The sequence below is a fragment of the Alexandromys fortis genome, unplaced genomic scaffold, assembly GCF_014885135.2.
Source record: "Alexandromys fortis isolate MF-2015 unplaced genomic scaffold, M_Fortis_MF-2015_v1.1 scaffold_22, whole genome shotgun sequence".
Lineage (NCBI taxonomy): Eukaryota > Metazoa > Chordata > Mammalia > Rodentia > Cricetidae > Alexandromys > Alexandromys fortis.
This window is the reverse complement of record NW_026067900.1, coordinates 11,403,106-11,418,499: the sequence shown is the minus strand read 5'-3', so window position 1 is coordinate 11,418,499 and position 15,394 is coordinate 11,403,106. Positions and strand designations below refer to the sequence as shown.

At 46.7% G+C, this 15,394-nt stretch overlaps 1 long non-coding RNA gene across 1 annotated transcript; it reads right to left on the bottom strand.

Annotated features, from left to right (window-relative positions):
* Positions 1 to 3,424: 3,424 nt before the first annotated feature.
* On the bottom strand, positions 3,425 to 10,468 carry LOC126490078 (uncharacterized). The gene is made up of 3 exons (XR_007589103.1): positions 10,359 to 10,468; positions 7,312 to 7,383; positions 3,425 to 4,719 (listed from the first exon to the last, which is right to left on the bottom strand). It is a non-coding gene; the product is annotated as an uncharacterized lncRNA (long non-coding RNA).
* Positions 10,469 to 15,394: the final 4,926 nt, after the last annotated feature.

Genomic DNA, 15,394 nt, shown 5'->3' with positions numbered 1-15,394 from the left:
CAAAAAAAAAAAAAAACCAAAAACCTTCCAGTGGGTATGAGATTGACATGTTTGCTGCTGCAGTCACAGGCCACACGGTGGCACCCGTGTTTTGTGTGGTGACTCAGCTGCAATTCTTCCTGTGGCCATCGGGAGGAGTGCGAGAGCAGCTGGCTTCCTCGGAGGTAGCAGTTCCTAAGCGACTCTGCCTACAAATAGTTCCGCTGCTATTGGGATGAGGGGAAGCAGGAAGCAAATATTTGAGTCAGGGAAACATTAAGACAACGCTGTGCGCGTGAAGAAGGTTGGGAGTTGGGTGGGGAGGGGAGGGAGTGGAGCTTGCGTCAGAACAGGTGGAGGAGAGAGGACTCTTCCCGGGTCAGTTTTCTCCTACTATAGCGGACCCAAGAATGGACTTCAGGTTTGACTGTGTCTTTACCCGCTGAGCCATCTATGTAGATCCAAACAGGCTCTCTCACTGAATCCAGAACTAACTGGCTAGCTAGGCTGGCAGGCTGGAGAGCTCTAGGGCTTCTCCCGTCCCTACCCACCTCCACAGGAGCTGGCTCCCTGAGAATATGAACTCAGGTCCAGATGCTTGCACAGCAGACTCTTTCTTTACCAACCGAATCATGCATGAGCCCAGTCAAGATCACTCCTTTGAATATGGCCTCATTACCTGTACTATAACATTGGGCCGTCACTCTAAAACCAAGTTCAAAGATACCACCCCATCCTTCCACAGTGCAGTCAGGCTGATACTACTAGCTAAATATACATCTCCAATACATCTCTCCAAAGGTCTTCAAACTGCCACCCTGTGGATAGTCTTAACTTCCCACCTCTCTGAATAAATGAAGCCACCAGGCAGCTCTTCCTCAAATACACCGTTACACCACACTCACGTGGCCTGCCTTCTTGTCCCTTGTAGTAGGGCAAACAGTTATGGCTCTGGAGGGCACCCCTTTGTAAGCCTTGAATTTAAAAAGAATCCTCATCTCCATGGGAACAGAGCTCCCCCAATTTCTACCTTCTCCCCATGGGGACGCTCTCATTTCTGCCGGTTGTCCCCACTAACACGCAAACCCACAGTTTGTTATTCTGGTCCTTCATTGGCCCCGATATTCTGTCAGCGGAGGTCCCATTTCTTTCTTCCTCCTCTGACATACCTGGGAATTTCCACGTTCACCGCTGACTGCAAAGCTTCTGAATCTTTATTGGCTTCATTCCTACAATTAAGCTTTCGCTCAGACCGTTCCAAAGAAACTGTGGGACTTCACGGCCTCGTCCCAGAAACCTGTGGTCACATTGTCCAGCGCTGTCCCTGCCCTGACCTCATCTGCAGAGTGTGCTGCTGCACTAGGGGACTCCCAGGGACCATCGTCTGGCTCCCCCTCTGCCTCACTCTAAGGATGCTCCCTTTTCTACCCAGTCTAGGAATGGCAGGTGTTAGAAAGTTCAGCTCTCATGCTTCTTCCCGAACACAAGTGGTCCTTTGATGAGTACCACTCAGTGCCACGACTCCAAATATACTTCCTGATTTAACCGATCAAACTTCCAAACTTCATGATTTAACCTCTGACCTCCAACATCTCCACGTGGTTGCTTAGCTGACCCCAGAACTGATCCCCCCAGGCCACTGCTCTGCCCACCTTCCTGCAATAGTCTTTGGCAATCCCAGCCTTCCCCTTTCTCAGGCCACGCCCCACATCGAATCCCATGGGAAATCTTGTTGGCTCCACCTTCAAAACAGCTCCTTCACCTTGCACCAGAATAACACAATCCAGCATCCAGTGTGATCCTACAGAGGCCAGAGCGTTCCAAGCTCTGCTGAGGACTCAACACATCCCCCTCGCTTCAGTCAGAAAAGAAGCTCAGATTCTCAGAGAACCACAGGAGACCTCTCTTGGGTTCATCCAATAGAAAGACAACGTGACCCCCTCATTGCTGTATTTTACATTTCTTTGGAGCTATGATAATAAAGTCAAAAGGACGAGGTGAAGTGTGGCCTTAAAACTGGAGGAAGAGGCCTGCAGAAGCAGGCACGCACAGGGAAGAGCTCTCCCCAGGAGGGACAGCAGCATGGCCTTGCCGTAACCCAGCGTCACCTGACATCACCTCGCGGTCATCTGTTTTGAAATCCTGACCTCCCGAATGCATTTCCTAAGGGCGTCTTCCATTCACACAAGAGAAGCTACTAATCGTTGTCTTTTATTCTTAGATTTATTCATTTTATTTTATGTGTGAATGTTTTGCCTGCAAGCATGTATGTGTACCACGCGTATGCCTGGTGTCTCCGGAGATCAGAGCATTGGACTTCCTTATGCTGAAGTTATAGATGGTTGTGAGCTGCTGTGTGGGTACTGAGAATTGAACTCTGCAAGAACAACAAGCATTTTTTTGAGGGGGGGGGGGGGAAGGAGTGTGGGACTTTGAGGCAGGGTTTCTCTGTGTAGGCTTTGGTATCCTGGAACTAGCTCTGTAGACCAGACTGGCCTCGAACTCACAGAGATCCATCTGCCTCCTGAGCTCTGGAATTAAAGGTGTGCACCACCACTGCCCTGCAACAGGTGCTTTTAACCCCTGAGCCTTCTTTCCAGCCTTAGCCATCGCATTTTAGCTGCTTGGGCAAAGAACTTAGAGTCCAGGGGCACATGCCTTCTGTTTGCAGAAAAGCACGGCGATGGTGTACATAGTCAACACTCACATTAAGGTGGCCTGTTATCAGTCACACACCACACTTAACCTTGCAAAAGGGTGTCACATACGGTCAATATGTTGGTGGCATTGTGCCGAGCTAAGATTAGATTGTATCACAAGCGCAAAAGAGGGGGTATCGAAGTACACGTAGGAGGTGGCCCTGCCCTCTGGAAAAGAGGAGCTGGTGTCAGTTTCCACTCCTAAGTAGCCAAAAAACAAAAACTATCCCCACAAACTGATTAAAAAAATCTACTCCCCACAGAACTCATCGGTCCTTCAGGGAGAGCCGAGGCATCGCAGGCATCTGTAAGTCACAGCATGGAAGCTGCCCAGGCTCACACAGACAAGTCAGTTAGGAAAACAAGCAAAATTCTCCCCTGAAGACAAAGGCTTGGTGAGAAGGTTTTGCACACACCGGTGGGGCTTTCTCAGTCAACGGTGCAGTAGGATGTGGGGCAGAGGAAGGACGCACCAGAGAAGGTCAACTTAGAGAGTCTCCCCCCCAGCCACCACGCTCAGAAGTAATCACCGAATGACCCTGTAGAGAGAAACCAGAGACCACTGTGGGCCATTTATAGATAGACTCTTATGCATGGGGATTAAATAATAAGAGGTTTTCAAAAGGAATGAGAAATAAGTGAAATGTGTTTTAAATAAGTGAAATGTGTTTTAATAATAATGTTTTTAAAGTCTTAACATTTTATTTATCTTTTATTTATCTATCTGTTTATTTTTTTTTTTTTTTTGCATGAAGACTGGTGTGGCCTCTCTTCATTAAATGGATGGTCTGGAATATTCCATCCAAAGGCACTTACTCCACCTTAGTGATTCCTGTATCCTTTGCACACTGATGGAAACACTGCCCATGCATGTTCAACTCGCTTTTCCGGGCTGGGGACTGTGGTAGTTTGAACAGATGCAGCAAGTGTGAGAACCCTACTCTGACTTCCCTGGCTGACTCTAGTATAGCTGCTGGGGACCCGTCTATCCTCCCTCTCCCACCAATGAGGAAAAAGGCAGTAATATGCTTTAGTTAACCCAATACCACAGAATTACTGTTGTTGTCAAATGTCATCCAGACAAAAATAGCGAATCTTATGTTTGCGTCCATTCAGCCTTTCAAATGTGAGGTGCCGTCTCTTTGGACCAGCCACACTTCACGAACTTAGAGCCTCGTCTGGCTAGAGGTCTCTGTGTTGGCTAGAGGTGTGGTTGGAGCTGATAACCGTCTGTTTATCTCTCAGGCTGAAATCCAAGCCGCTCCCACCTTGCTCTCTGTTCCAGCCCTCAGGAAGGCTTCAGCTTCAGGGGTGTGATGTAGCAAGCCTTGGTCTGTATGATCTTTCTGTGGGTGCCCACACAGTTATCTTTTTCATCTCTGTCTGTTCACATGGCCCAATGATTCAGATGGCAGCCATTACACTTCCCACTCGAGCCTCGAGGTTCTCTTAACCGTTTGACACCCTCCCCTCCCCTCCACACATATCACCTCCGAAAGATCATATATTCTGTCAGAGCTTCTCTGCTTTCTCTTACCAGAAGACAAGCTCTGGTGACGATATGGCCTGAAACCCACAACAGTGCCTGGGACACAGTAGGCACCCTGTGGACACTTCTAGACCGAATAGATTAATGAGAAACTCGGTCTATCTTCCCAGAAGGTTTTCAGGCCAGGGCTTGGAGCCAAGATCTCACATAGCACAGCAGCGGCAGTGACCTTGAAGTGATGAAATGAGAGCAATCGAATCTACCAAATCTACCGGCTGTCACTGTGGAAAAGGGCAATGCAGCAGGAGGCAAGGCAGGAGGCAGCTGCTAAGTGTCTACTGTGCTCACAGGCATGTGCAGAGAAAGCTGTCACAAGAACATGGCTGCTTAAAGGTTGGGGGTCTGTCAAGAGGGACACTGTGTGCTGTGACGGATTACTGGGGACCCCACGCTAGGAACAGGTGGTGTGGTGGAGTCTCTGAAGGCAAATAGGGCCCTGGCGGCAGAAGTGGGTGTCTTCTTAGACTTCATGATCATGGGGTGGTTCCGTGGCTGCAGTGAAATGAAAAGATTACATTGTACGATGTGAAACTAGAGTTGAAACTTTCTTTACTCATTTGTATGTGTGTGTGTGCATGTGCACATGTGCATGTGTGTGAGTACACGCTCAAGTGCGTCCGTGTCCCGGCCCCTCCATCTGCTATGTCATCCCACAGGCACTCAGCCATGCCTTTTCATGCACACGGTGTCTTACATTACATGACATTACATGGTATAGAAGCCATATGACCTACATATTCCAAAACCCTTTACTCTTTGGCTCCTTAGAGAAAGTCTACTGCCGTCTACCACAGTTTCTCCACACTCCATTCCCACACCCCCCTATTCAAGGATGTCATCTTATCTTGTATCATTTTCTTTTGTCCCATAAAGTCACTCCCACTCACACATCAGACTGCCTTTGCTTATCTGGTTTTTAGGGGAGAAATAGGGGAGACGATGAAGGAAGCAACAGCAGACTCTGGGGCTGGGAGCAGGAAGGAACAGGAGAAAAGAACGCACAACACTTCGCCTTGACTGTCACCACCAGGAGGCAGTATTCCCCTCCACAGCAAAGCCTACCACCTTGTTGGACGTAGTAGTACCTGCCTGTAATCCCAGATTTAGAGGAACTGGTTCTAAATCAACCTGGATTACAAAGTGAGACCATCTCATAAAGTAGCAACAAATTCTGTCTCCTTTAAATCTTCCAAACCACCCTGTGGCAGTTTGAATGGAATTGGCCCCCATAATCTCATAGGGAGTGGCATTATTAGGAGACGTGACTTTGTTGGAGTAGGTATAGCCTTGTTAGAGGAAGATGGGGGTAGCTCTTGAGATTTCCTGTGCTCAGGATACTGCCCAGTATCTTAATCATCTTCCTGTTGCAAGATGTAGGACTATTCCTCCAGCACCACATTTGCCTGCATGCCACCATGCTCCCTGCCATGATGATAATGGACTGAACCTCTGAAACTGTAAGCAAGTCACCCCAATTAAAAGTTTTCCTTATAAGAATTACTGTGGACATGGTGTCTTTTTACAGGAATAGAAACCCTAACTAAGACAGAAGTTGGTACCAGGTATGAGGTATTGCTATGATAGGGTGGAGCATGTTTTTTGTTGTTGTTGTTGTTGTTTTTTAAGAGGAATTTGGACTTCGGTACTTCAGGTTATGAAAGCAGTGGAATGCTTTAAGCACCGCTTAATGGGTCATTCTAGTAGGAGCATGGAAGACAGAGGTGCTAAGAGTTATTTGAACTGTCAGGGGGCTCTAAGACGTTTTAAAGGAAAAGAATTTTAATATGTTTCCTAGAGATCATTCTTGTGATAGTTTGGTGAAGAAAGTAGTCCCCTTTGCCCTTGTCCAAAAAGTCTGTCTGAGGCTAATGTGAAGAGTTTTGGATTAATTCTGTTGGCAGAAGAAATTTCAAAACAGCCAAATATAGACTCTGTCATATGGTTCTTATGTTAACTTTAGTGAAGATTTATAATGAAAAGGAACAAACTGAGCAGGGTAAATTACAAGATGTAAATTTGGAGGAGAAAAAGAGCACCAAGAAGTAGAATGAAGCTAAATCCTGTGTTCAAGAAGATAAACTGATTAAGAGAGAGAATAAAGGGAGTGTTGACCTAACAGCAAGATGCCACCCAGCTAAGTTTCCAACTGTGGAAAGATTAAAGAAAAGCTTAGAGTCAGGTCTTTAATCCCAGCCTGGTCTACAGAGCAAGTTTTAGGACAGCCAAAGGTTAGGCAGTGAAGGACAGAAAGTTGGTGAAGATGTAATTGAATAAGGGGGCCATGGTCCAGCCCCAGAAAGCAGCAGAACTTGACAGGTTTGGCCCCATGCTTCTAGCTTTAGAGTTAAGTATAGCAGAAAGAGGTTATGGAATTTCCCTCCTCACCTAAAGAAAGTCGCTGAGACAAGCGTGTGTCAGGGGTGTCCCTAAATGGAGGCCTAGTAGAGAGGCCATTATGTGAAGTTGTGAAGCTGAAGCCTGGATTGCCTTGGGGACCCAAGATATTGGAGATGCCAGAGTTGTGGAGCACCTGCCAAGAAGAGCTGCTAACAGGGGATGGAAGCAGCCGAAGAGAAAGACATGTGTTGCAGTCAACAAAGCTGGAGAGTTGGCGATCTGAAGAGCGTTTTGACATCAGACATGGATATTCTAAGTGTGGAGTTTTCCCAACTGATGTTTGGTCTTGCTTTAGTCCCATATTTCCTCATTGTGCTTCTTTCCCTACATTTTGGAACAATAATGTATATCCTGTGTTAGAAGTATGGGATCTGCTTTTTGATTTTAATTTTTACAGGGGATTACAGTTAGAGTATATGAATCTGTATATTGCCATGTGGCAGTGGCTTACCGGCAAAGTTTCCACATGTCTTACTCTAGCGGCAGATCCATGGTGTCTCCCTGTCTCTGCCTTCATCCTCCCAGCATTTTGTCCAGTTCCCTTCCTCCGCCTACCTAAGTTCTACCCTATCAACAGGGCAAGGCAGTTTCTTTATTCATTAACAAATAAAATCAACATATATAGAAGAACCTCCCATACCACATGCCCAAGAGCACCTTGAGGGGGAAAGGGTTTATTTGGCTTACCTATCCTGAATCACAATCTATTGAGGGAAGCCAAGGAAGGACACCAAACCAAGCAGGAACCTGGAGGAAGAACTGAAGCAGAGGCTATGATGGAGTGTTGATTACTGGATTGCTCATCATGGCTTGCTCAGCCTGCTTTCTTATAGCACCCAGAACCACCAGCCCAGGGTTGTTCCCACTCACAGTGGGCAGGGCCCTCCTATGGGCCCTCCCACAGCAATCACTAATTTAAGAAATGCCTGTAGGTCTCCTTACAGCCCCATCTTTTGGAGGCATTTTCTCAATTGAAGTTGAGTTCTAGCCAGACAGTTCTAGCCTGTACCAAGTTGACATAAAACTAGCATCACACACCTCCATCTCTACTCTTCTATGGACATTATTGCTTCATCTTCCAACTGCTGTGGGCCTCTTCACAGCCTCATCTAATGAACAACACAAAATCAAAATGGGGGGGGGGAAGGAACCAAGCTTAGCGTTTGATTACTACACTGCCCTCTCTCTCTCTCTCTCTCTCTCTCTCTGACAACCTCTTCTCTGTTTCCTAAAAGGATCGTGTCACTCCTTGGAAGAGTATATATTTCAACAGGAGATATTCTATTAGGTTCTCTAGGGTGCAGAGAGTCCCAAGGGTCTTCTTGGAAGGGTGAGAAGGGGTTATGAATTAGAAGATGGGCTGGAGAAAAGGCTCGGTAAGGAAGAGTGCTTGTTACTCTTACAGAGGACCTGAGTTTTGTTTCTAGCACCCCAATTTTTTTTTAAATGGAGAGAGCTCTAAGAACTAATTAGAAAATGATGGCTGCTCTGTACTGAGCACCCCAGACAGGTTCACAGTGAAGCAAAGAAGGCTGTAGGTAGGGTGGCTGGGACAAAAGGAGTCATTCAAAGGGCGGATGAGAGAATCTCAGGGGACCGCTCCCTAAATTTGCTAAGCACAACCACCGATCCCAGCAGGAGTTATCTGAAGAAAGAGATCTATTCCCAAAGTGTGTAAGGTCTGGATATGGTGCTGGGCACTGAAACGGAGCCTCACTCACACTCAGCACGTCCATTGCAAGATGATGAAAAGTATGATTTGGTTTATAAAAACAAAAATGCTTTCTTGTGGGCACCAAAACCTGCATTTCACATATTTTCTGTGTCCTGAAACAGTCCTACTTTGAGTTTGGCACCCATTTGAAAATGTAAATATTATTCTAACTCAAGAGTTCACAAGAGTCGGCACCAGACTTTATCACTGCAGAAATTTTCTACAGACAGACAGTTCTGGTTAGGTGGGAATCGCCCATCCCTTCCTGGCCTTTGCACCACACAGTCACCATGGCTCACACCACAATTCTCACCCATCTCTCCATTGGCACAAACTGCCAGAGTCTTGGTTCTGTGTGACAAATGGAGCCTCATTGTGGATGCTGCAGGATGGAAAACATTGGGAATCAGTGAGCCCGGGAACAGGCTGACCAATAGGAGCCCACATCTGGTCAGGCAGGAGCAAAAGTGGGGTCTCCCGTCTGACTCAGGCCACACAGGAGAGATAGAGTACAGTACATCTGTGGGGGCGGTGGGTGGAACACTTAACTCAGGAGAGGTCAATTTAGAAGTTCTTCCAAGGGCTGGAGAGATGGCTCAGAGGTTAAGAGCATTGCCTGCTCTTCCAAAGGTCCTGAGTTCAATTCCCAGCAACCACATGGTGGCTCACAACCATCTGTAATGGGGTCTGGTGCCCTCTTCTGGCCTGCAGACATACACACAGAAAGAATATTGTATACATAGTAAATAAATAAATAAATATTTAAAAAAAAAAAAAAGAAGTTCTTCCAAGCTCAAGTGGGGGACCCGTGGGCACCCAGCCTCAGTCAACAGCTCCCAGGACCTCTGGCAATTGGATATCCAGACCTCGGTTGGTGGAGGGATTGTAGTGGGACCGTGTCTCTCCCGAGAGGGCCACACACCTGAAATGGAGGCTATGACCCAGGGGTAGGGGGTCTCAGGTCTCACCTTACATCCTGGTGATATGAAATTCTCATCACCCAAACTTTTCTGTGCCACTACTGCCTGGCTCGACCAATCGTTTAAATGGTTTCCTAACTGGCCATTTCTCTCCCCATCTCTCCTCACCTCATCTCTGTACTAAAATCTGACACTCAGGAGGAAGAAGCAGGGTGGTTGTTGCAAGTTCCAGGTCAGATAGTCTATGTAATGAGTTCCAGGGCAGCCAGGGCTACAGAGTGAGAATCTGTCTCAAATAATAAATAAACAAGCAAATGCCCTAAATATACTTTTAAAAAAAATAGTAAAAAATCCAAGTGCATCTGGCCCCATCAGTGCTGCAGTGGAAAACTCTCATTCTATAATGGGATCCTAGTCCCCTCTCTCACTGACTTCCCTCAGCTACTAGAAACCAGAGCCGCTTTCTGGGCTCAACTCTAGGCAGACTCCGTTCTTCCCAGTCCACCTGCCTGGTCTCTGAACATCTCCCCAGCAACGGCCATTTCTCTCCTAATCTCTCCTCACCTCATCAAGTCGCAGACATTACTGCATGTGTGCCCTCTTCCATCATCCCCCTGCCTCCATCCGGGCCGGGTAACAAACTCTCAAACAGTAGCTATAAAAACCCTTCTAAACGGAAACTGGGTTAAAACCGTCCATCTCCCGGCTTTCACTCTGAGCGAAGTCCCTCTAATGTGGTTGTTCTCAGCCTTCCTAATGCTGAGACCCTTTAATACAGTTCCTCATGTTGTGGTGACCCCCAACCATACAGTTATTTTCATTGCTACTTCAGAACTGCAATTGTGCTGTTATAAATCATAATGTAAATCACTGATGTGCAACCCCTGTGGCCTCCAAAGCTTTACTTATTATTCTTGCTCTCAACCCCTCTTACCCTTGACCGTGTCTCTGGCCGCCCTTTATCTCAGGACAGCACACTGGCCTCCACCCTGGCTCTAGAATCAAAAAGGCCCTCCCTATCCTGGGCCATCGCGCTGGTTGTCCCTCTACCCACAATGCTTTTCCCTGGATAGCTGAGAGTTGAATGGTTGGCCCGTCACCTTCAGGCTGCTGTCCTGTCCTCTCTTCATTGGCCTTCCTTAGCCTCTGGATTCCTCTGCCTCGGCTGCTTGGCATTGCTCTGTCAGTGCCTGACAAACTGAACATGCACTGCTGATCAGTCAGTGTAGTAGAATGTGACCTTTTGCGAACCAGTGTGTTTTGGTCTGTGTATTCATTTTATTTCGTTCCAAGTATGTGTAGCCCTTAAATAGCCTTCCCCTGATAACTGTTGAGTGAACAAGGTGTGTGTCGCCTGGAGCACACCGTCTTTGTGTTTCCACTTCCTTCCCAGGTGCTGACCATCCCCGTAACTCGTGTTACCTACCGGTCATCAACCCACTTAAAGCCCAAGTTGCGCAAATCACATTAAGTTGAAAGTTGAAACCGGGGCTCTAGGTGTACATGGGTCGGTAAGATGATTTATTGTTTGCTTATCGATCAACTTAGCAGACACGCTTTGATCTGCAGAGGACTTGGGACTGCTGTTTAGGGTGAAATAAACAGGCCATGGTTAGGTAACTGCCCTAATTTGATGGGCGTCCCGAAGAGTTCAGGATTCCAGCCTCTCGAGACAGATGGCATGGTTTGCTGAAATCTGAAGGAAATTCTCCTAGCCCAAAGTGTTAGCAGGGAAGGGCTTAGTTTCCCTGTCAGCCACCAAGCAGTAGAACAGATGTCCAGCTGTCTGTCTTCTTTCATTAGTGCAGTCGGACTCTACCAAAACTCAAAGGACTCCAGCCTGCTCCGTCCTAGAACAGGCTGTGCTGGTTAAATCAGCACCAACATTCCTGAGCAGGAGGCTGTCTTCTTAAGGGCAGAGGAAAGGGCGGGGAGGAGCCCAGCTCAGGAATGCGACTGCAGCAGAGACTCACAGCAGAGCCACACAGCTTGCTCTCGCAGGGTCCCAAGCGTCCTTTCCTCTCCCCGCCCCCCAAACCGCTCCCCCACCCCCACCTTAATTCTGGGCTTCATTCTAGCTGTGAAAATTTTATTTTGGGTCTTTGTTGTTTGTTTGTTTTTGAGGCAGGGTCATACTTGTAATCAAGACTGGCCTTTGGACTCACGGCAATTCTCCTGCCTTAGCTGCCGCAGCACTGACATGACAGGAAGAGCCACCATCACCAGTTTAAACATCAGACTTAAGAGCATATAATTTACTGGGCTATTTGATGGCTTAGTGAATAATAGGGCTTGCTGTGCAAGCCTGAGAATTTGAGGATCCAATACCCACGAGGAAAGAAGGGCCTTATGCCCACCCAGGTGCTGTGAGGGTCAGAGACAAGAGGGTTGCTGGGGTTTGCTGGTTCTCAGCCTAGATCCAGGTCCAGTGAGTCTCCAAAGAATAAAGTAGGGAATGATAGAGCAGGACACCCCATAACCTCCTTGACTTCTGTGAGCATATGTGTGTGCACACACGTTCATACACCACATGTACAAAAATAGCATTCTCACAGAGTAAGCCAAACCATCTCTCAAACCCTCTTTTGTGGTTTTTAAGACAGGGTCTCACTCTGTGTAGCCCAGACCAGTCTCAAACTCACGGCCTTCCTCCTGCTACAGCTTCCCAAGTGCTAAAACTACTGTCTGTGCCACTAGGCCTAGCAATATTCTACATATAAAAAAAAGTGTGTGTGTGTGTGTGTGTGTGTGTGTGTGTGTGTGTGCAGAAGGCAGAACTCAGGAAGAGCAAATCCAGTTTCTCCTTAAGAACTAGGGAATTGTAAGGGTCTTTGGGAACATCTTCTTCCCCTAACTTAGCGTTAGCTACTTTGAACAAAACATTTCTTGGTCTGGCCTTGAACATTGCATGTTGGTCCTGGTGCAGGGATGGGAAAGGAGGGTAATGGCTGCAGAATAAGTGACTGGCCTTTGTGTCAGGTCAGCAGGGTAAAGGAGATGCTGGAAGTGTGTCATCTTGCAGTTTTTCCATGTTTATTATCTAGCCTCTCTTCCTATCTATCTGCCCACCAGGGAATCTGTCTAACTCCTAGACCCCTATTATGGAGGTCAGACCCTGGGAAAACAAACAATCTTATGGGAGTGAAGCCCAGAGTATTAGGGAAAGCATGCTTCTGACAGAGAGAGACCCAACCGATGCTCATGGAGGTCTGATAGCAACTGCACTGAAGTGGAGATTCTGGGAAGTCAAAGTACAGTATCTCGTTAAAGGGATAATTATTCCTCCCATTTCTTTAGCATAGCTGTTGGCATAGCTGGATTAACTCCTAAGGGAGGAGGCAACTGCATGTTTCCACCCAAAGAGAGATCCAATCCCACTCTTTCCTGTAGCACAGGCACTGGGTACATGTGTTAGGCAGAGGTCAGCCTCACATGGCAGTCCTCAGGCGCCTTAGAGTTTTTGTTTGAGACAAGGAGTTTCATTGACCCGCAGTGCTGACATGCAGTTCAGGCTAGTTAGCCTGTGAACTCTCAGAGTTGCATCTGCCTGCGATCCCATCCTACCACTGTTGGGATTTCAGGTGGGCATCATCAACCTGGCTTTTTATGTCGGTTCTGGAGATGCTCAAGCCTGCCAGGCAAGAGCTTTACCAATGGAATCATTTCCCCAGCCCATTTTCCTGATCTCTCTCTCTCTCTCTCTCTCTCTCTCTCTCTCTCTCTCTCTCTCTCTCGTGTGTGTATGTGTGTGTGTGCGTATGTTGTCTGCATATATGCCTGTGCACCACAGAAGCCAGAAGAGGGCTTCAGATGCCCAGAAACTAGAATTGAGGTTGTGTGCCTCCACGTGGATGCTAGGACTCAAACTCGTTAGCAAGTGCTTGTAGCCACTGTGCCATCCTTCCACTCCCTTAAATACATTTTTATTTGTTCTTTGAAATTTTCCTGCCATGTGTTTTGATCACATTCACTCCCCTCTGACCCCTCCCAGATCCACCCTCCCCCATCATTTTTGTGCTTTTTAAAAGTGGGTTTAGAGGGGCTGGAGAGATGGCTCAGAGGTTAAGAGCATTGCCTGCTCTTCCAAAGGTCCTGAGTTCAATTCCCAGCAACCACATGGTGGCTCACAACCATCTGTAATGGGGTCTGGTGCCCTCTTCTGGCCTGCAGGCATACACACAGACAGAATATTGTATACATAATAAATAAATAAACATTTTTTTTAAAAAAAGAAAATCCTTTTAAAAAAAAGTAGGTTTAGAGACCTGAGGGTATTCCTCAGTGACAAGGTGCCCGAGTGGCATATGCAAGGCCCTGGGTCCAATCAGCAGCATCACAAACTTAAATAAAAGTACAATATTGCTAGAGATGGAAACAGATGCACAGCACTGTTGTGGAAGGACACATGCTCAATAAACACTTGTCATTGTGCTGGGCAGCTTGCTGTTCTGGCTGCCGCTTGAGCAAGGACAGGTGTATCTCAAACTTGGTTGTGCTCTGGAATCAAGATCTCACCAGCTTGCAGGATTTTATGAGATGAACTGCTCCAGACACCTGCCTCCCACAAGGTTCTCGTTCTTCAGAAGAGCTACCTGTCTCTCAGAGGTTGACCTTTCAGGTGAGGGGAGAAAGCGGAAAGTAAGAAATGGCAGCTGACACCTCGATTCACCCTCGGTATTCACAAAGCTAAGTAGTGCAGCAAGTGGATCCCGAGTCCAGGCTTCCTGGCCTGCAGCCAGGGTTCTCCTACCAGTCTGCCACAGTGTGATGTCACAGCAGGCATCTGTTACCCAGTCAGTGCGTGGGCGTGGCCACCTGCGAAGGCTCCGTGGAAAGGGTGAACGCTGTGAAGGCAGTTTAGCAGGAAGCATCCTTCAGGGACAGCTGCTTCATTTCCAGTTTCGTTGCATCCCCCCATCCCCACCCTGCACTTCTTCAGGACAAAGCTGGCTTTTCTGGCTTGTATATCTGCGAGGTAGCGCAGGCTGGGCTGGACCCAAACCTAACTACCTGGGTTCAGTAGAAAAACTAGTGCTCCCAGCTCCCTTCTGCCCAGCTTAGCGTCCGTGTCAAGAGGGAACGTACACAGAGAATCTGGATACTGTATGCTATTGTGTTGTCTTGGAATTGTGTGACTGCTGAGAGAGGAGCAACAGCTGCTAAAAGTCATTCCCCTAAAGAATGGATTATGGATGTTTGTTTTGTTTAGTGTACTGGTTACAAGTTGTTATGTATAATGGTCAGGTTAAAAAAGCTAAACAAAGGAAATTAGATTCAAGGTCTTTGTTTCAAAGAGAAAAACGTGGGATATAGACATGATAGGATAAAGGGGTAGGTTATTGAATCTACTCTGAAAAGAAAAAGGGGAGGATATAGATATGATAAGATAAAAAGATAGATTACTGAATCTACTTTTAAAAAGCAGCTACTAGTTTTAAATGTTTCACATTGGATTGGACTTTTGTATACTGTATACAAATTTTGTATATTGATACAAATTTGAGATTAATTTTGCTAAAACATACTGGACATACATTTCTAATCTTGTTCAAGGTGTTGTATGTATACAGCTCATTTAATAATGTAGTAAATTATTAATGCCAACTGTTTAGGATAATAAGGAAATGCAGGTTAGTACTTAGTCACTTATTATAATCGGACTTATAGTCACATTACGTATGTTTCCAAGGTCAAAGATATATTTTAGATAGACAGGTCCTCTTCAAACACTTCAGAGATCTACAGAATATGACATTTAAGATGGTTTAACAACATAGGCTCTTTTTATGACAATGAGACGTGTCTGCTCCTGGCAGCAACAATCTATTTCAGAGAAGATGATGGACATCAAAGAAACTCCAAGTGGGGTTTACTTTCTTTGCGGCAAAAGTAAGCTGCTGGGCAGGAAAATGCCACTGCCTCAACTGCTGACAGGATCGCCATTTCTGAACAGAGGTAGAGGTAAGAGCCAGTGGCTGGCTGTTTTGCTTTTCTGAACTTTAGGTTGAACCCCAATTTCTGTTTCTGAGTTTTTATTAATCATGCTATAAGAATTAGAGATAATAACCATGGACTGGCTCAGTCAGATGCCCAGTGGGTAGAGGCTCTTATTGCCAACCAGACAATCTGAGTTCAG